Below are 21,557 nucleotides of genomic sequence, written 5' to 3' on the forward strand. Positions count from 1 at the left end.
CGAGATGCGCAAGACACATAAGTGCCTTCTTGCTGCACTACCTGCAACATGACCCTCAGATTGTCAGAATTCGAAGTAATCCTGACTACTGGGTTGCCACACTCTTAGATCCCCCACACTCTTCGATCAACCTTTTCATTTTAATAAAGACCAAAAAAAATGGTCATTTTTGAAATTATAAGCATTAGCAGGTTATTAGAAACTGAAATCAAACAGTTTTCAACTCAAAACTTTATTCTAGGTGATGTTACATTTGCACATAGGACCCCTTGTTCGAAAGGAGCTTCTGAACTCTCTCGTCCATTGAATTTGTCAGGTTTTGGATGGTTTCTGCTTCAATTGTTTTGCATGAGGACAGAATACCCTCCCAGAGCTGTTGCTTAGATGTGAACTGCCTCCCGCCATCATAGATACTCCTTTTGATGATGCTCCAGAGGTTCTGAATGGGGTAGAGGTCAGGGGAGCATGGGGATCACACCATAAGTTTGTCCCCTTTTATGCCCATTATCAGCCAGAGAAGCAGATGTGTTATGTGCAGCATGAGACGGTGCATTATCATGCATAAAAATGATCTTGCTGTGGAATACACGGTTCTTCTTCTTGAACCATGGCAGGAAGTGCTGTTTGAGAAACTCCACATGCTGTAATGCACACGCCCGGGCTGAGCGGCGTGTGCGTGTGATTCCACTGGACCGTACCGGAGAGTGAATGCCTGGAGGGGCGTAACTAGGTATTCACCTGATCCGACCAGGGTCGCACGACGGCATACGACGCCAGTGCACCAAGGAGGAACCGAGCAGAGGGACCAGGTGCTACTCCAGGACAGACCATGGACACGGCTGTTGACCCACACAGGGGAATACAGGAACAGACTGGTTAGGCTGGCACACAGACTGGTGGGTATAGGCAGGCACGACTGGTATGCAGGTAGGTGGGTATGCAGGCAGGGGGGTACAGGCAAGCACGGCTAGAGTGCAGACAGGGTGGCACTAGCAGGTAGGAACACAGGCGGGATAGGACCCAGTACACACTGGGACTCAGGAACAGAACCACAGATTTGGCGGACAAACACAGCAGAGTGAGGCCGCCCAGAGAGGTGAGCGAGAGCAGGGCAAGACGAGACCGCCTAGAGCGGTGAGTGAGAGTAGAGCAGGACGAGGCCGCCTGGAGCGGTGAGCAAGAGTAGAGCAGGACGAGGCCGCCTGGAGCGGTGAGCAATAGTAGAGCAGGACAAGGCCATCTGGAGCGGTGAGCAAGAGTAGAGCAGGACAAGGCCGCCTGGAGCGGTGAGCAAACGGTCAGAGCTGAGCGAGACTGCCAGAGCAGTGAGCAAGGAGTCAGAGCAGAGCGAGACTGCCGGGGCAGTGAGCAAAGGAGTCAGAGCAGAGCGAGACTGCCGGAGCAGTGAGCAAAGGAGTCAGAGCAGAGCGAGACTGTCGGAGCAGTGAGCAAAGGAGTCAGAGCAGAGCAAGACTGCCGGAGCAGTGAGCAAAGGAGTCAGAGCAAAGCGAGACTGCCGGAGCAGTGAGCAAAGGAGTCAGAGCAGAGCGAGACTGCCGGAGCAGAGAGCAAAGGAGTCAGAGCAGAGCGAGACTGCCGGAGCAGAGAGCAAAGGAGTCAGAGCAGAGCGAGACTGCCGGAGCAGAGAGAAAAGGAGTCAAAGCAGAGCGAGACTGCCGGAGCAGTGAGCAAAGGCAGAGCAGGCTAGAACCGCCGGAGCGGTGAGCAAAGGCAGAGCAGGCTAGAACCGCCGGAGCGGTGAGCAAAGGCAGAGCAGGCTAGAACCGCTGGAGCAGTGAGCAAAGGCAGAGCAGGCTAGAACCGCCGGAGCGGTGAGCAAAGGCAGAGCAGGCTAGAACCACCGGAGCAGTGAGCAAAGGCAGAGCAGGCTAGATCCGCCGGAGCAGTGAGCAAAGGCAGAGCAGGCTAGAACCGCCGGAGCGGTGAGCAAAGGCAGAGCAGGCTAGAACCACCGGAGCGGTGAGCAAAGGCAGAGCAGGCTAGAACCGCTGGAGCGGTGAGCAAAGGCAGAGCAGGCTAGAACCGCCGGAGCGGTGAGCAAAGGCAGAGCAGGCTAGAATCGCCGGAGCGGTGAGCAAAGGCAGAACAGGCTAGAACCGCCGGAGCGGTGAGCACAGCAGAGCAGGCTAGAACCGCCGGAGCGGTGAGCACAGCAGAGCAGGCTAGAACTGCCAGAGCGGTGAGCAAGGCAGAGCAGGGGGGACAGGGCTCTGTTCACGCGGAACAAACAGGAAGGGAAAGGCAGAACCAGATACCCACAGGGTACTTGCTGTGAATTAGCGAGTGGACCACAAACTCACAAACGGGAGTACAGTGACAACGAGCAGGAGTTAGGTACGAGTTCAAACTCTGCAGAAAAGGGAAAGGTACGGACATAGAGAAACACAGAAAACAGGCTAGAAGAGTATACAGACAAGAACAGACACAGTAGCAATATACAGGAGCGGGTCTAGGTATGCAGCCCCTAAAAGGTGGGAGGAACAGGCTAGGAGCGTGTTCAGACAGGACAGACAAGATACAGGAGCGGGTCTAGGTATGCGGCCCCAAGAAGGCGGAACGAACAGGCAAGGAGCGTGTTCAGACAGGACTGGAAATACAGCCTACAAGAAAGGCAAACAAGCAAACACAGAAAGGGACCTGGCACATTCAGAGTGAAAGAGCACACTGAATGAAACACAATGCTCAGGCAGGGATTCATTGGAGCAGCTGGGTTAAATACCAGGTGACAGACAGCAATAGGCTGAGGACGCACAAGGGGTGTGCCCGCAGCAGGTACAAGAACCAGGAAGTGATCGGGCGCCGCCCTTAAGCAGCAGAAAGAGAAGCAAACAGACAGCATGGAGGGAAGCCAGAGAGACATTCTGGATTGGAGATCAAGTGCGCGCTCTTGCACAGTGGGAGATGGACCACTATGCAAAGACGCCGCCAGGTATGTTACACATACATTATGGAGTTCATCTTTACCCCTTCAGGGATCCTAAAGGGGCCGACAATCTCTCTCCCCATGATTCCAGCCCAAAACATTACTCCACCTCCTCCTTGTTGGCGCTGTAGCCGTGTTTGTGTGGGGTGTCCATCAACCAGCCATCCTCCACTCCATCCATCTGGACCATCGAGCGTTGCACGGCACTCATCCGTGAACAAAACAGTTTTGAAATCAGTCTTCATGTAATGTTTGGCCCACTGGAGCCGTTTCTGCTTGTGTGAAGTGGATAGAGGAGGTCGACAGGATGGCGTACGCACAGCTGCAAACCTCTGAAGGACCCTGCATCTTGTTGTTCGGGGGACGTTGGAGGCACCAGCAGCTTCAAAAACTTGTCTGCTGCTATGACAAGGCTTTTTTGCCGCTGCTCTTTTAACCTGACGTAATTGCCTGTAGGAAAGAGTCCTCAATTTGCCCTTATCAGCACGCACACGTGTGTACTGTGAATCAGCTACATACTTCTTGATTGCCAAGACACTTTATCCTGATCAATGTTGATTGTAGTCATGCCTTGACCTAAACACTCCACAATTTGTTGCTTCTCAGCAGCCGACACATCCTTTTTCTTTCCCATTTTGGCAGAAAATGTAGGCTGCTTAATAATGTGAGAGAGCCTTCTTAAGTAGTCTTGCCTTTCGTTGGACACACCTGCCAAACTAATTAGCACAGTTGTCTGCAATTGCTTACAGTGATATAAAGAGCCCTGACACACATCACCATCAATGAGTTTAACTGACAAACAAACAAATTCTTCCCTTATCACTCCTAAACACTTTTTGCATAATAATTTGGAACACAGTGTACATGTGCTTTTCCACAAAACACCAGTGGTTCACGTAGTGAATCTTAGAGTTCTAACTTGCCAACCGTGGTCTGTATGGAGTTGTTCAATAAAGGGCCCAAAATTAAGATAACATAGACGGGAAAGATCACTATGAATAGGAATTCCTAAGTATTTGATACCCTGTGAGGGCCAGGCAAAGGGAAAGTTGGACTGGATGGAATCCTGTATGGATTTGGGGAGGGAGACATCGAGGGCCTCAGACTTTGCTGCATTGATTTTAAAATTTGACCATGTAACAAAGTGATCTATTTCAGCCATAACAGCAGGGATGGATATATGTGATTGAGTGATATATACTAGGACATCATCAGCAAATAGAGAGCACTTGTGCTCGGTGCCTCCCACCTCAATCCACCTAATATTGGGGTTATGGCGAATTGATGAGAGCAGGTGCTCCGTCACTAGGATGTATAAGAGAGGGGACAGAGGACATCCCTGCCTTGTCCCATTGGTGATTATGAAAGGTGATGAAAATGTTCTGACGCGCCCCCTGGGCCTTGGCACACCCGGAGCCGGACCCTTTTTGGTGGATGCTGGTGGTTGTAGTCTCCGTGGCGGCGACCCGGTTCCGTGGCTCAGGGCAGTCAAACCAGTGGCGGAACTATTTATGTGGTTTTGATGTTTAAATGTCCGACTACGCCACCCGTGGATTGCGGTCAGAGTGAACCGCCGCTGCAGGGCAGACCGCTGAGGCTGGTGTTGTGGGTGCAGCAGAGCGTAGCATAACTCCCCACGGGAGGAGTATAGCCTCAGGGCAGTGTATGCGGAGGATGGGGGTGATGGTGCAGGGCAGCAGCAGTAACGACACGGAGTCAGTGATGCAGTCCAGGGCCTTTACTCACAGTTCTTATTATCCAGACCACTTCTGCAGGTAACGGCTGCCCATGTCGTACTGTGCTCACCAGGTGAGGGGCTCAGACAACTCCCAGATAACTTTGGAGCGCTTCACAGGACCCCCTTTGTGTGTCCTTTGTCTGGCCTTTCTTACCAACCCTTCTGTCCGGCTGCCTCGGGCCTCCTCTTGGTAAACTTGGTGCCAGTTTCCCTGACCCTATGTGGTGCCTTCCTAGTGGGTGTAGCGAGGGGCTGCGCCACATAAAATGTCACAGCCTCCGGTTTCTAGCTGAGGGTCGTTTCCCGCCTCCACTAGTTTCGGGGACCGGTCTCCCCCTTTGGCCTGACCCCTCCACGCAGGTGGATTCGGGCGTGCGGAGGCGACTTGCCCGTCCGCACCCCTGGGATCCCTTCGTTCCTCGTTCCTGGAGCCTTCTCCGCTCCTCTTCCTTCCTTCTCCCTCTTCCAGGCCTGGGCCTCTGTTACTAGGCCCGCCTCCGGAGCAGAACTCATGCAGAGCCCCTGCTCCCTGTCACTTCTGCTCAGACTTCTCTGCACTGAACTAAGATGGTGCCCACCTTTTATACTCCCTTCTCAATGCACCCAGGAACTGCTTCCTCCCTGCTCCTGCACTACAGGGTTCCCCTTCCTCAATGTTCCCTCCCCCCACTCAAGCCAGGGACAGGGACTGTCGTGCCCATCTCAGGGGCATATTGGTCGCCCTGCCCCACGGCAATGTGGTGTAATGCATGCAGGTGTCGGGTCCTGATCCACACTCCATCCTTACCTGAGAGTGAGATATCACACCTCTGGGTGAGGTGCAATACCTCTGTAGCAACCGAGCCCTCAGGGTACTACAGTTCCATTTATCTTCAGCCTAGGTGACGTATTGCGATACAGGGCCGTGATTTTGGCTATAAAAGGGTCCCCTAGACCCCTACCCCAAGCTTTTTAAGAGAATAATATATGGCGTGCCAGGAGACTCTATGGAATGCTTTCTCAGCATCCAACGAGAGTATCTAATTACAAATTTTTAACTGCATCTAGCCCAGGAAATACTTTGTGCCTAGTAGCAGTGTCTGCTAGTCAGCGGATTATCCCGGCTGTTAAGCAAGCTACACCACCTGTAGTTTTGACACTTAATTTTTTCAAAGGAAATGCTTCGGGACCACGGGATACTCAGTGAAGAGCATCAGGAGGCACCCCAAGGCATAGGGGCTGGGACTGGCAGTAGGATGCCTTGCGGTGGACAGCCGAGCTCGATCCTTATAAAAGCTTTTTAACTGCAGCAGCTTTAGTGGACGCTACTGGAGCTGGAATTACGCGGCTGCTGGCATGAGACTTGCCCTCCAATAGATCCTTGTAAAAGGATTTAAAGTGTATTCATTCAAATTAGAGAGACAATTTAAATTAAAAAGCTTAGAGCAGCCTCCACCACAGGGGGGCTCGCTCGACCCACCAGCGGACAGGCACCAGTATTGGGAGAGGGGGGCTGGCTGTCAGGGTCCACCGCGGCTCTGGCACAAACCCGGCGACACGGAGGTGGCACGGGCAGGAACGGACTGGCCGTGTCAGCTTCTCACTTTTTGGATTTTAGAAGGGCATGACATGCCTATATCTGTGTCTCCCCCTCCTTTTACTCCTCCACCTCTTTTCTTTTCGCATGACTATATGTACTTGTCACTTTTCCATGTGTTAGTTATGTCTTCTGAGCAGTTTGTCAGCTTTTGGACACCTTTGAAGGTGTTTTCTATGTGTTTCTATGTGTTTTTGTTTGCCTGCCATTGGTTTTAACGGTGTTCGAAGGTGTTCGACAAACAGTTCGACGAACAGTTCGACGAACACACGGGTGTTCGACGAACCGAACCGAACTCGAACACTACGGGGGTGGCTCAACACTAGTCAGTACTTAAAATGGCTCAATGTATCTGGGTTCAGTGGTCTCCTCATATATCTCTTGACCATGACCCAGTTTCCTGGTATGAATAGGAGGAAAAAACACAGTTATGAGTAACAGTCAGATGTTTGTGCAACTCCAAGACATATTCAGTGAGGGAACTGTAGGAGGCTGCAGCTGCTGCGGGAAATACAACCCTGTCTTAGGGACACTACAGTATTTCATCGGGGACAGCTTCTCTCTACCTCTTGGGGTAGCCACGACAAGTGTGTTTCCTCCATACACTTGTGGATTTTTAATTTCAGAGTACCATTAAGGCGTTCCACCTTCCCACTACTTTGTGAGTGATAGGGAACATGGAAAACCTGTTCTATCCACAGAGTGGCCATGATCTGTTTCATCAGCTCTCCAGTGAAGTGAGTGTCTCTTTCACTTCCTATGGTTTCGGTTACCCCATATCCATAAACCGTCTCATTTAACAAAATTTTATTTTGAACTTTGGTCATGGTCGAAAGCTTCAGGCAACCAAGGGAAGAGATCGATGCATACCAGGACGTATTCATAAGTACCCACCTTAGGTAGCTGTATGTAGTCCTCCTGCAGTCTCTGAAACGGGGGATCTGGTTTTGGCGTGCATTTTGTGGGACTCGAATATGTCTACCGGGGTTATGGTTCGCACAAACTTGACATACTTTTTAGCCGCATTTGGGAACCCTGGGGCGCACCAGTTTTGTACCACCACTGCACACATAACACCCTTTGAATTGTGCACCAAGGGAATGTGCTAAGGCAGCCATCATGGGAACAGGCAGCGTGGGAGGCAAATCCTGGTGTTTACCTGCCATACCTCTGACTCTGACCGTACAGCACCCGCTTTAGCCCGTGCGTTCTGTGCGTATGGGGGAGCCTGGGTCTGGAAAACCTGCAGTAGTTTGCGATAAATGGCCACTAGGGCCGGTGCTGTGACAGTCTCCTCTGAAGAAGGTAGCTTCCCCCACTTTCGGTCACTGAGTCCCCCAGCGAGGCTGTGTCTGCTATGGCCAGTATTCCAGTCAGAGGTAGTCGTGCTACTTCCTTAGCCGCCTGGTCGGCCAAGGCATTCCCTTCTGCAAGGGGAGTTTGTTCCATGTGCGCCGATATCTGCCTTTCAGGGAAGGGTGAGTGCTGTGAGTAGCTGCTCTACCACCTCATAGGTTTGCCAGCAGAAGTCAGAAAATTACGGCTCTGCCAAATGGCGTCAAAGTCAAGTGCGACCCTTTAAAACATATCTCGAGTCCAAAAATACATAAATCTCTTTACCGTTACCCAAACTGCACGCTTCAGCGATTGCCTTCAGCTCACCCTCTGGCGCAGAGCAGCTGCAGTAGAGTGGTTCATGTATTACTGCCTTACGATTGTGGACTACTGCATACTCATTGACGAACCGTCCTTGATCACTGTCCCGAGCTCTGGAACCATCTACAAAATACTCAGCAGAGGGGTTAGTGAGGGTACATCAGTGATATCTAACAAGCCCTATGTGTCTGCATCCATCAATGCCCGACAGTCATGTTCATGTGTCAATGTTACACTGAGATTCCTCATCTGCTAGTTTACAGGGGCAGGTTTTGGCTCACAGTCCCTCCCTCTATCACATCCTGATATTCTCCTTCCCTTTTCTAAATCCACTGGTAGAACATTACCGCGTTTGATAGTTATATGGGGGAAAATTAAACCGGGAGGTTATGGGGACAATAAGACCTCCTGTCTGGAGCTCTCGGGCGTTATCATGTATCACCGCATTCTCCACAGTACTTATAGGGTGCTACTTTATACAGGGGGATGGACACTTGGCTTGTTTAAGTTTTACTGTCACCGGGGAATGGGTAGTTCTCCCAAATCAAGTCTGTAACATGTCCACAGCTGGCTGATTATGTTCTCGAACCAAATATGTAGAGAATGGGGTTCAGAGCGTGTACTGTCCAGGGCTGTAGGAAGGTTCAGGGACAAGAGAAAAAACTGGATGCCTTAGTCTTGGGGCCATTTGGAGCGAATTCTACGCAGGCTCCAATTTTCTGCAACACTTCTGTCCCTAACAAATCAAAAGATTCATCAGAGAAACTAAAACCTGGATCACAATTGAAATTGAATCATGCAAATTCAGTCAGAGGGGCCGAGTCTTTTGTAATTTAGTAGCTCGTCCCTCTGCCCCTTCACAAGTGACATACTCGGGGGACAGTAAACCTTCTGATCTGTGTTCTTGCATTAATACTGTACTGGCTGCTCCAGTATCTATCATGAAGTCTGTCCCTCCCAGTGAAAAATCTCCCCCTCCCTCTTCCCTTTCTTGCTGCACAGGTCCTAATTAATAATTAACTCTTTCTTTGACATGCTTTCTACTTCAGCACCCCAGGCTATTTCCTTCAGATCAATATATTGCGCCACTCCTGGCGACTAGTGCGTGCTGCGGTGTTGACTATAGGTTTACGACCGTTCATGAAACACTGCAGCAATAATAAGGGATCACTGTAAAATGACTGAGGCTAGATCATCCCATGTGCCCGATATGCCTCCACAACCCCATGGAGAAGCATTATAAATGTTAGGGGGTCCAGGAGCTGGGTACAAAGAGCGATGAGCTCACTAGGAGACCAGGGCCATTGTTATTCTATTGGCTATACCTATGGTGGATCATGTACCAGCAGATTATTCTCTATTCTAGGAGGTAGAGAGTGTACATGACTCGTGGTCTATGGCACAGAATAATGTGAATCGGTGCAGGAATGCTGGAGGGCAATTCTCATGCAGATGTGTTGGGCCGAGCATTTGTAGCAGCATCAGTTTTCTTAAGCCGGCTTCATACATCCTCATTTCACAATCCATAAACAGACTACAATTTCTGGACTGATATTGAGTGACATGACTTGAATCACCAGCCTCATAGGCATATAGCAGACTGTTAGTTCAGGTCAGGAGACCCGTAGTTCTGGAAATTTCGATCCGTACAAGAACCTTAAACAGACAGATGCTGTTGTGTCAGTTTTAGAAAGCGGCCTATGCTTTTTCCTAAATGACAAAGCGCCTCAGTGGAGCGTTAAAGAAGTTGTCCACTACATGGACAACTCTTTCTCATACCCCTAACTTGGTCCCGATAAACTAAAAAAGCTTATACTCGCCTCCCGTGCTGGCGCCGTTCTAGCGGTGTTGGCACTCGCGTTCCCGGGGCTATAGTGCGGTTGTTATGACACGTGAGCCTGGTGCCCAATCAGTGCTAGCGTCACTGTCTCCGCCTTCGTACGATTAAGTAATTAACAGGAAATTCTGACTGTGCTGACACATGCAGTCTCCATTCAGAGGGAGACCCTGGCATGTCTCTCTCCCAGTTATAGCTCACATTTTGGCTGATCACTCACCAGCAGCACACTCGACTCTGCTCAACATCCAACAGACTGACACACCTAGTAAACACAGGCCCTGGTTCTTAGTCAAAACTAGGCAGGTACATCTAATCAAGACCTGCAGTGCTCGGATTTAACCCTGTCTTACCTGGCTTTGCTACACCCCCTACGCTAATACAGATTCCAGACTATATCACCTTAATGCAGACCTCCAAACTAATACAGACTCCACAACAGAATTCCAAAATATAGACCTTGTAACAAACCTTCTAAATCTAGAATGCAGACAAGACCAAATAAACAATTACAAACCCCAGACCATATTCCATAAACTTACCCCACAGCTCACAATCTCCTTCGTTGGGCAATACCCAGCAGCTCACACTCTGCTTCTCTGTGCAGTCTCCCCGATTATTTTCCCTGTACACACTTGTGGCAGGAGTAGGCAGTAAAAAAGTGACTAAATCACAAAGTCCATAAACTCTCTGGGCAGCCATGGGCGCTTACCGCGGCCCCCCAGATTGTGCACTTTGTGCATTTGTCAGTTTAAGAAAGCAGCTGATAGGACAGCCACCCAGGTCAACACACTTATAAATCGTTGATGAAGTGTCACTTAGGAGATTGAGGGGCACAACACTTTTATAGTGCCACTTTGAGTTTGCTCTAATGATCTGCATGCATCACAATGGTCGGGCCATTCAATTCACCATTCACACACTGATAGAGTCTAGTGATTAGTCATCATGTCTTTGCTAACAACTTAATGAATGCCCTGAAACCTTAATAAAGTTATTTTTGATCTTTGTTTCTGCCACCACTGCCTTCCTTGATGTTTTTCCTGCTTGGTTTTCATGTAAAACCCATTTTCTCCATAAGATGGCAGCATAAAACCACTATCCACACAATGCTTCCGTAAATAGCGTGTACAAATTCATGTGATTGGTTTTTAATTGTAAGCTCTTTAAAATCTCAGACATGCTTTTGATTCACAATCACCTCAGCATTTATGAAAATAGAGTCTAATCTTTCTTAATGATAAGTTACTGTCATAGAGACAACTGTTAAGAACCTAATGGAGAATATACTATTAGTGTCTGGGGAACTATATATATATATTTTTAAAAAAGATCACACTATGTAAGTAAAAAGATAATTACTAATCTTTGTCTTTGACTTAACTTCTAATTTATTGATACAATGCCAATAAACAGCTTTGCTTATATCCTGAGGTCCGCTTCTGCTTACAGTCTAATTAGTGCCTGTTTGCTGTATGCCACATTTGCCAATTATATCCGCTTTGTCTCATTCTGGTATATGTTGGTATATGCCGGTACTGCTATTTCAATTGTATGGAATATAGTGGTTTGCTGAGCCTGTGCATATAGAGGCTTAGAGTAAAAATAAATCAAATAAAATTAACTTGGATGCATATACATATACAGTTGCCTATGTCAGAGGTATACATTAGGAAAGACCTAGCACCTCCAACATGTACTGCGAACAAAGTTAATAAACCCTTATTTGTCATAATTAAAGGAATTTTCCACCACTAGGGGTAACTTGGTGGCTCAGTGGTTAGCACCGTTGAACCTGGGTTCAAATCCCACCAAGAACAAAATCTGCAAGGAGTTTGAATGTTCTCCCCGTGTTTGCATTTGTTTCCTCCCACACTCCTAGAGAATTTATATTGTGAGCCCCAATGGGGACAGTGATGCTGATTTCTGTAAAGCGCTGTTGAAATTAATGGCGTTGAGAAAAATGAATATCCACAGAATGTGCCATAAATGTCTGATAGATACATGTCCCACCACATGGACCTGCACCTATCTTGAGCTCCAAGTTCTCTCACCCAGTGAGTGTGAGTGGAGGGGTGGCCTGCACGAGCAGCTCTCAGTTGATTACTATGGGAGTTCCAGTGGAACAAGTGTGGGATGGATTTTAAGGATTTGGGCTTCCAGTGACGGGTACAATTAATGCTACAACATACAGTAGTGTCCAAAAGAATAAGCAATTTAATATGACTAACCAGATTAAACACTGTTTTTGGTATAAATTATATTACCACATATCAAACAATTTACCAGTTGGTGCAGTAGATTGTAAGAAAACCAACAGACTCAGCATTCATGATCTGCATGTTTTTGAGTCTGTGTATTTGAATAATTAATTGAAAGGGGGTGTGTTCAAAATAATAGCAGTGTGGAGTTCAATTAGTGAGGTCAATCATTCTGTGAAGAAACAGGTGTGAATCAGGTGCCCCTTATTTAAGGGTGAAGCCAGCACATGTTGTACATGCATTTCTCCTTGAAAGCCTGAGAAATATGGGTCATTCGAGACATTGTTCAGAAGAATAGCGTACTTTGATTAAAAAGTTGATTGGAGAGTGTAAAACTTATAAAGAAGTGCAGACAATGATAGGCTGTTCAGTTAACATGATCTCCAATGCTTTAAAATGGAAAGCAAAACCAGAGAGACGTGGAAGAAAACGGAAGGCTACCATTCGAATGGATCAAAGAATAGCTAGAATGGCAAAGGCCATTCTCAATTAACGTGTGAGTACTGTGACAGTTAGAAGACGCCTGTGTGAAGCTAATCTCTTAGCAAGAAGTCCCCACAAAGTCCCACTAAAAAAAAAGACATGCACTGAAGTGGATACAATTTGCCAAAGAACACATCAACTGGCCTAAAGAGAAATGGAGAAACATTTTGTGGACTGATGAAAGTAAAATTGTTCTTTTTGGGTCCAAGGTCTGCAGACAGTTCATCAGACGACCCCTAAACTCTGCATTCAAGCCATAGTACACTCTGAAGACAGTGAAACATGGTGGTGCAAGCATCATGATATGGGCATGTTTCTCTTACTATGGTGCTGGACCTATTTACCGCATACCAGGGATTATGAACCAGTTTGCATATATTAAAATACTTGAAGAGGTCATGTAGCCTTAAGCTATAGAGGATATGCCCTTGAAATGGTTGTTTCAACAAGACAACAGCCCTAACCACACCAGTAAATGAGCAAAATCTTGGTACCAGTCCAACAAAATTGAGGTTATGTAGTGGTCAGCCAAATCCCTGAATCTTAATCCAACAGAACACTTGTGGGGTGACATCAAAAATGCCATTTCTGAGGCAAAGCCAACAAATGTCAAAAAATTAACCAGGAGGTCTGAACTGAAATGTAAATTGATGTGCATGCAAAATGTAAATGCATGTTCACACAAGGCCATTAGACAGAGAAAAACCAAAGACAAGAAAAATACCCAAATAACTGGAAGTAAATGAATAGATCGCACAGTGCAAAAATAATAATAATAAATAATAAAGGGTATTTAGTTAACATAATTTTGATCAAAATAATGTAAAAGCTATCCCGCCACGTCACGGCAACCCTTATGGGACAGTCCTAACTCTAATATTAAAAACCTTACCATTTGTCAAGTGACATACATATGGACAAGGGCAGAGAGACTGGATCCCTAGTATAAGCATAGACCCGAGGCAGAATGAGCGTGTCAGCTCAGACAAAGGGCGACCACACCCTTTTATATGCAATAAAGCACACTGAACTACAAAGAAACCTGGAGGTCTGAACTGAAACGTAAATTGATGTGAATGCAAAATGTAAATGCATGTTCACACAAGGCAATTAGAGAGAGAAAAACCAAAGACAAGAAAAATACCCAAATAACTGGAAGTAAATGGATAGATCGCACAGTGCAAAAATAATAATAAATAATAAAGGGTATTTAGTTAACATAATTTTGATCAAAATAATGTAAAAGCTATTCCGCAACGTCACGGCAACCCTTATGGGACAGTCCTAACTCTAATATTAAAAACCTTACCATTTGTCAAGTGACATACATATGGACAAGGGCAGAGAGACTGGATCCCTAGTATAAGCATAGACCCGAGGCAGAATGAGCATCTCAGCTCAGACAAAGGGCGGCCACACCTTTTTATATGCACTAAAGCACAATGAACTACAAAGAAACCTGGAGGTCTGAACTGAAACGTAAATTAAACGTAGAGTTAGGACTGTCCCATAAGGGTTGCCGTGACGTGGCGGGATAGCTTTTACATTATTTTGATCAAAATTATGTTAACTAAATACCCTTTATTATTTATTATTATTTTTGCACTGTGCGATCTATCCATTTACTTCCAGTTATTTGGGTATTTTTCTTGTCTTTGGTTTTTCAAATGTCAAAAAATTGTGGGATGTAGTGAAAACAACCTGGGCCGGAATAACAGTTGACTGGTGCCAGAAGTTGGTTGACTCTATGCAACATAGATGTGAAGCAGTTCTAAAAAAGCTGTGGGTATACAACTAAATACTGTATTAGGTTAGTGATTCACAGGAATGCTAAATACTCAAAAAAAGTCCATATTGTGAGTTTGTAAAGACAAATGCAGACACTATTTTTTAGAATGTTTATTTTTTGTTATTTTCTGTAAAGTAGTTAAAAATATATACATTTCTCTCCATGTTTTGAATTAGAAAACAGTGTGCACTGTTCCTAATGCATGGAAATAAAAACTAGTATAACGATTTTGTGCTTAACTCATGTTTTTGAACACACTGCTATTATTTTGAACACTATTGTACATTGTATGCTTCTCACATTGTAGTAACAGTTTGGGGAAGGCTCTTTCCTATTTCTCTGCCCTTGTGCATAAAGCAAGTTCCATAAAGAGCTTGTTTGACAAGTTTGGGTGGAGGATTGTAAGTGGGTCTGCACAGAACCCCGACTGCACCCCCATCAATCACAAACCTTGAAATGCCAAACCTTATTATCCAACATAAGTGTCTGATCTCACAAATGATACACTCAGAAAGTTATGGCTGTAAGGATGCTCAAATCAATATCAACACCAAAAGTATAGAATGGGAGGTCCAATAAGCTCACAAAGGGGTGATATTCAGGTGGACATATAATGTATCATGAAATTGTGCTTTATACATATCCGTATTAATTCAGTGAAAGTATCTCATCACTAGAGGTTCAAAGGGCTCATTCAGATCCATAGATGTTCCAAGCACGGAACGGAATGCATTGACTGTCCGCGGCTCTCTCGACAGCTTCATATATTTCTATGAGGCTGTCACGTTCGGATCGGGAGAACCACGGCCAGTCAGTCCATTCTCAGATTGATTTGCACGAACGTCTGCATGAGCCCTTAATCTCAACCCCTTAGTGACCACTAGATGTCTTTTTACTGACCTGAGATATAAAAGACTAGCATTCCCCGACAGGTGACAATCCTATAACTGTCACCTGTACACTATAGCTGACAACTTGCTGCATCAGCCATGATCAGTATTGGCACCGACCATGGGCGTTTAACCCCTTAGATTCTGCTGTCAATAGTGACTACAGAATCTAAATAGTTAGAGTGTAGGGGCTCCCTCTTTAACCTCATGAGATCTTGATTGTGTGGTCCTGATGCTTGCCATGACAGTTCATGGCAAAATAGCGGCCTTTGATTCTGCGATAACTGCCTTAGATAACTGCCTTAGATATAGCGGCCTGTTCAGAAGTAATCAAAATTTAGGTAGTAAAAATAAACTTTTTCATTCTTGTCATGCCACTTTCCATTACTTCCTGAAAAGAACCAGAAGGGTTAATGAACTACCTGAAAGCAATTTTGAATATGTTGAGAGTGCAGTTTTTAAAATGGTATGACTTTTGGGTGGTTTCCAACATATAGAACCCCCAAAGTCACTTCTAAACTGAAAAGGTCCCTATAAAAATAAGTTTTGTAAATTTCCTTGAAAAAAAATAAAAACTACTGCTACGTTTTTAAACCTTTTAAAATGCTAAAAAAATAAAACCACACTTTACAAATGGTGCTGCTGTAAAGCAGACATGAGGGAAATGTTATTTATTAATGTTTTTGTGTGGTATGACTATTGGGATTAAAGGGATAGTCATTCAAAGTTTGAAAATTGCAATTTTTAAAACATTTTTGTCAAATTTCTGATATTTTTATAAGTTAACGCAAAACACAAAAACCTAAATTTACCATTATTATAAAGTATCATGTGTCACAAAAAACAATCTCAAAATCAATGGGATTTATTGAAGCGTTCCAGAGTCATTACTACATAAAATGACAGTGGTCAGATTTAAAAAAAATTGGTCCGGTCACTAAGGAGTTAAAGGGAATCTGTCAGCTGATTAATATTGCCCAAACCACGGGCAGCATAAAACAGCTGCGCAATTGCAGTCAGGTATATTTCTTTCTGAAACACTGCAGCGTTTCAGAGAAAATACAGTTTGGGAAGCCCTAGTTTTCCCAGTCCCGCTCCAGGTGACTGATATGTCTCTCCTGACATACACAAAGCGGAGAGGCTTGTCAATCACCTATCGTGGTGCGGAGAGAAGCCGGCTGGGAGCACGGCTGGGCTAGTCTCATCTCTGGCTATGGTCCACGGCTCTCAGAGAAAAATATACCTGGCTATAATGGTGCCGTCAGGCTCTGATCCCTGCTGCCCGTGGTTTGGGCAGGATGAATCAGCTGACAGGTTCCCTTTAACACAGATTGGTTCTAGTTATCAACATTGACTAGTTCAGCTATAAAATCCACACAAAGGTTGTGAAGTGTAGGAATGAACTAAACTTGGAACCATAAGGTATTGTGCATTTCCATTAAGCGGCCACATTAAAGATGCGATTTAGTCACCTATTAACTCAATGTCAATCTTCGTAAACCAGCTCAGACGTTGAGCCGTCAGACAAGCCAGTAGTAGACTGCAGTCGTGCAGTGCTATAATTGCTGGAAAGAATTTTACGTCTTGAACTTTCTGTTTTATAATGAAGAATATAAAAGGGGTCAGGAATTGAAAAGACAGGGTAATTATCATATCTATGAAAATAACATGTAACTTGGGCGATGGCAAAGCATTATCATTTTCCATGAAATGAATCCAATTACTGTGAAATGTGGGTGACCACTAGAGGGCAGGAGCGTACAAGAACGACAGGAAAAATCCGTTTCCTATCGGTATAATTCAGTCGTTACCATATGAATTAAAAGCTAATCTGGTTTGTATTTAATACGAAGCTGAAGGTAAAATGGATTTTATCTCTTTTTCAACTTTCCAGCATCACTCTGCTTTATTGTATCTATGATCTGAGCTGTTAATTTTACGAAGCTCCCTTTTATTTTTATGCATATCTTTACACACAAAAATATTGGAGTAATAAAACAGACCATTCTTCAAAGTTTCCGATGGTAGTCGGTTGTTTTCTAAAGCACTTCTTGACTTGAAATGAGAAAATGATGTTCTAAATTCTTGGCTTTGCTGTAATTGTGATAAATCACACTTCGTGGGAGAGAAATATTATGTTTTGTTTTAACATCTTCCTACACTGTAAATAATTATTAAATTTGGTTGCGTAACAGTAAAATGAAAGTTTTTGAGCAATAATGAAAATCTGCATTAATAAATAAAATTGTAATATAAATCCTAATAACAATAATATGTGCACACGACATCACCTAAACTTGGGCAAACTCACCAGGTTTGCCAAGATGAAGATGATTTAGAACAGGTCTGTGTTTTTCGTCGTGAAGGATCTTTTTTTTGCGCATTTTTGGTTGTCTGATAAGAGCCTGCTTCGTCGTTTTCTAGCAGTTTTCCACCGTTTTTGGGTTGTCTGTTTTACTGTTTTTCTTTATTTTCCTTCATTCAACAATGAAGCAAGTGTTATCGGTTTCTGAGCAAAAACACTGTGAAAACGCTCAAAAATAAACTTGGGCCTCTTTCTGGCCTTTTTATTGACTTGTATTGTAAAGAATAGAACGTCTTCCGAGAAGAAGTCAGCTGAAAAATGGTCCTCTCACGTCTTTAGCTGCTTGTTGTCTTATGAACCCTCAAGTGGTTAAAAGACATTCAAAAGCCTGAACATGTGAACAGCGAGTTGTTTTTACATAGAAATGCATATATTCTTTGTTTTGAGCATTTTCTTAGTGATTTTTCAGGCAGGTTTCGGTGCGGAAACACCTCAAAAAAAGACATTTTGTGCACATGCCCTAAAGAGGTTTTCCATTCCTTTATTTCATGTTACATATGGGCCAAGTGTGCTATAAAAATATCAAAAGGCACATACTGGTTTCCTCTCCTTCTCTCCCAGTGTTGTTGGTGTGTGGCCGCAGCAGTGACCGGTTAACTTGGTTGCAGTGGCCACGCGCTAACAATGTCAGCAGAGGAGAGGATCGCTAGGTGAGTATGTGTATTTGGCTTTTGTTTGGTGCATGTTTATTTTATTATGCTTATATAGCGCCATCATATTCCACAGCGCTTTACAGACATTATCATCACTGTCCCCATTGGGGCTCACAGTCTAAATTCCCTATCAGTATGTCTTTGTAGTGTGGGAGGAAACCGGAGAACCCGGAGGAAACCCACGCAAACACGGAGAGAACATACAAACTCCTTGCAGATGTTGTCCTTGGTGGAATTTGAACCCAGGACCCCAGCGCTATAAAGCCACCACGCTTCCCACATATTCCATATGTAAAATAAAGGAAATAGGGTGAAAAGCCCTTATCTAATGAGCTATGTCACATTTCCAAAAGCAATTCACATTGTCACTCATATACAATATTCAGTCATACCCTATGGTATGGTGCAAGGCTAGGCTCTCTGCCCCTACTGTTGGCTGACCTCTCAAGATTCAGGTGCGATGATATCTTAGTCAAGCCATCACCATTATTCTGCGTTATCCTGACCCGGCCAGAAGAGACGATACCTGGGATGCGTCACTAGGTAACAATGGCGGAACAGACAGGAAAAAGGATACCACATGCTATGGATTTTTTACGGAACACTGTGTAACTATATCATTTTTTTGTGGGGAATGGAGGTTGGGTAGGACACTTGTGTGGCACTATCATCTTTTGTAGTGCAACAATCTGAGTTTTGTGCTGCATAGTGTGGCAATATTATGCTAGGGGGCACATGTGTAACACTCATTTTGTAGGGGGGGGGGATTTCTGCGGTATTCTTCGTTTGTGGGGCACTGTGAGTGGAACTATCATTTCTCCGAGCACCGTGTGTTACTAATAGTTTATATTGGAAGGGGGCATTTGTGTGCTACTCATTTTGTGTGAGTCACTTTGAGTGACACTATCATGTTTTTGAGATACTCGTTTGGCACTCATTTCATGACTGTCGTCTTCGCACGGCGGGGAGAGGCCGGCTGGGGATTGTATAGGACTAGTTGGGTCTTTCCCTATAGTTCCCATCCGGCTCTTCGAATTATATTTTTTTGATATGCCGTGACTGCACGCCTAGTTCGGATCCATTCTGATTCACTTGCACTCCAGTTTTTTTTATCACAAATTGACCCAGAATTCACACGGCGTTTGCTTAGTAAATATCCACCAGTACGTGTAGACTTTTTAATATTTTTTCTTACAGTGACATCTGGTAGCTGTGTTTTGGAAAAGAAAAAAAGCTGGAATAACACCACTGAAAACACATAACAATGTTCTGTGTTAAACAGTCTTGGTAACATAAGACAGGGCCAGAGACTCAGGAACGGGGTCCTTATATGGAGAATCAAAAAACAAGTAAAGTCAGGCAAGTCGGATAAAGAGGAGGAATCACTGAAATACGAATGCACAAATAACCAGAAAATTCATGCAAAGGCTATTAAATAAGCACAGGGATTCTGGGAGAGGACACAGGAAGAGAGATGTCACAACATGGGGACTTGGCGCTTGCAGCTGGGGGTGCACGTCACACACAGCAGAGAGCTGACAACATAACGCCAGCTGGGCCGATGACGCAGCTCATGTATGCCCTCGGCTGACATTATTATAGCAAGGTGTCAGTTTTTTCATCAGTCACATCGGCTAGTTCATGAGTCACTACCAATATAAGAGAAATGTCATTATCTCATATAAAACATCACTTTTATTCTCCTGTTTAATATAGAGAAATTTTCACCTTTTAAATAAAACTTTGTAAGTCGTGTACCAGAGTGTGTTCTTCAAGATATGGCGAAGTCACGGGCGAAAAAAAAAACCCCTTCTACGCAGTTTGCTCACTGTAATTATTTTACTTAGTTATGTGGATGACTCAACCAGAAAATAAAAATCATTCAAAACATTATACAGACATTCAGCCGGGAGGCTGAGACCCTTGTGTTGTATAGCGTGGCACCCAAACAATCTGTACCTTTCTACAAATCTACCTACTGGTGTGCTTGTCTAAACTGGCTGTCTGTTACCTGTTTACACCCTAAGAACTAGGACAATTATATGAGTGTAACATACGGGCTCGCCTGCGGTACAGCACAACAGTTTACAATCTTACAATCAATTACCTCTATTCCCCAAAAGAAATATCCCTCTCCCATCCCAATGTGACTTCAATGAACTCAGAGGAATATTCCGTCCTCAACTACATAAAAAATACCCTAAAAGTTAACCAACTGCGACGGCTATTTAGCCGTAAACGAAGTCTATTGAACTTGAACAGTTATCTCGTACTATAATGTTCCACAGAAACTCTCTCACAGAAACAAAAAGAAGTTCAAGTTTGGTCTGAAGTCCATTGTGTGCCATGTCGGCACCTAGGCGTGAATTAGGTTTCTTAATTACGGAACAAACAGTAAACGTGGCAGTAAATCTGGAAGTTCCGGATGCTGATTTTGGCAGTAAATGTGGCCTGAAACAGTCAATATGCCTATCTATCTATCTATGCCTATCCACAGGTTCTATCTCAGCCTTGAGTATTTTGGCGCCAGAATGCACGGTTACCCATTGTGGTGGCGCAGTGGGCCTTAGTGTTCTTACCAACCCAGGTCTGCTCCAGACAAACAATTTGTGTATAGGGATGGATGTAGGGTCCCTCCAGCAGGTGAATGGTACCGTTGATGACTGTCACTTAACTCCTCAGCGGCGTCCAACACCTCTCCCGATATGTCCCGGCCTTTTCCGTCTCTCAGCAGCGTCCCTGGCGGAAATCTCTACCCATCTAGACAGCTTCTGGTCACAGGCACAATTAGCTTCATTCTGCCGCTGCTCTGGTCTCGGTGGGGTGCTTCCACGAGAGGATATCCTTGGATTCCCCTCCAGTACTTCCTCTCCCTGTTCTCAATAACTGCAGACTGGCCTTAAGATGGCAGCACTTCCTCTTCCTGTGTTTCACATCATCTCAGATTGTAGCTCCACCTCTGACATTCATTTTGCATCTTACAATCTTTCAGCAATGCTTAGGCAACAGTGACATCTTGTGACCGAATAACAACATTACTGCAAATGATTAAATCTATTTACAACAGGTACAGTATTATACTTATGCGGACACAGTTATACACATTTATACCACTCTGGTGAGCCGACACACATCTCATACCTTGAACATTTTGTTTCCATTTTTCATTAATTGCATATCATTAATATGTCTAGCCATCCTATGATTTCCAGAATTTTTCCATCTTGGTGTTGTGATTTCAGTGTTGAGGAGTGTATATATCAGTAAAGATTTTCAACTTGAATGTCTCTTAATCGAGATCCGATGTGTGATTTAAGAGCTCCCTTACTTCTGTTGAGCAGTGTACTTACCTCCCTATGTGGGGA

Source organism: Phyllobates terribilis, unplaced genomic scaffold (genome assembly GCF_046119375.1).
Source record: "Phyllobates terribilis strain yellow unplaced genomic scaffold, ASM4611937v1 Scaffold_1__5_contigs__length_1240528914, whole genome shotgun sequence".
NCBI lineage: Eukaryota > Metazoa > Chordata > Amphibia > Anura > Dendrobatidae > Phyllobates > Phyllobates terribilis.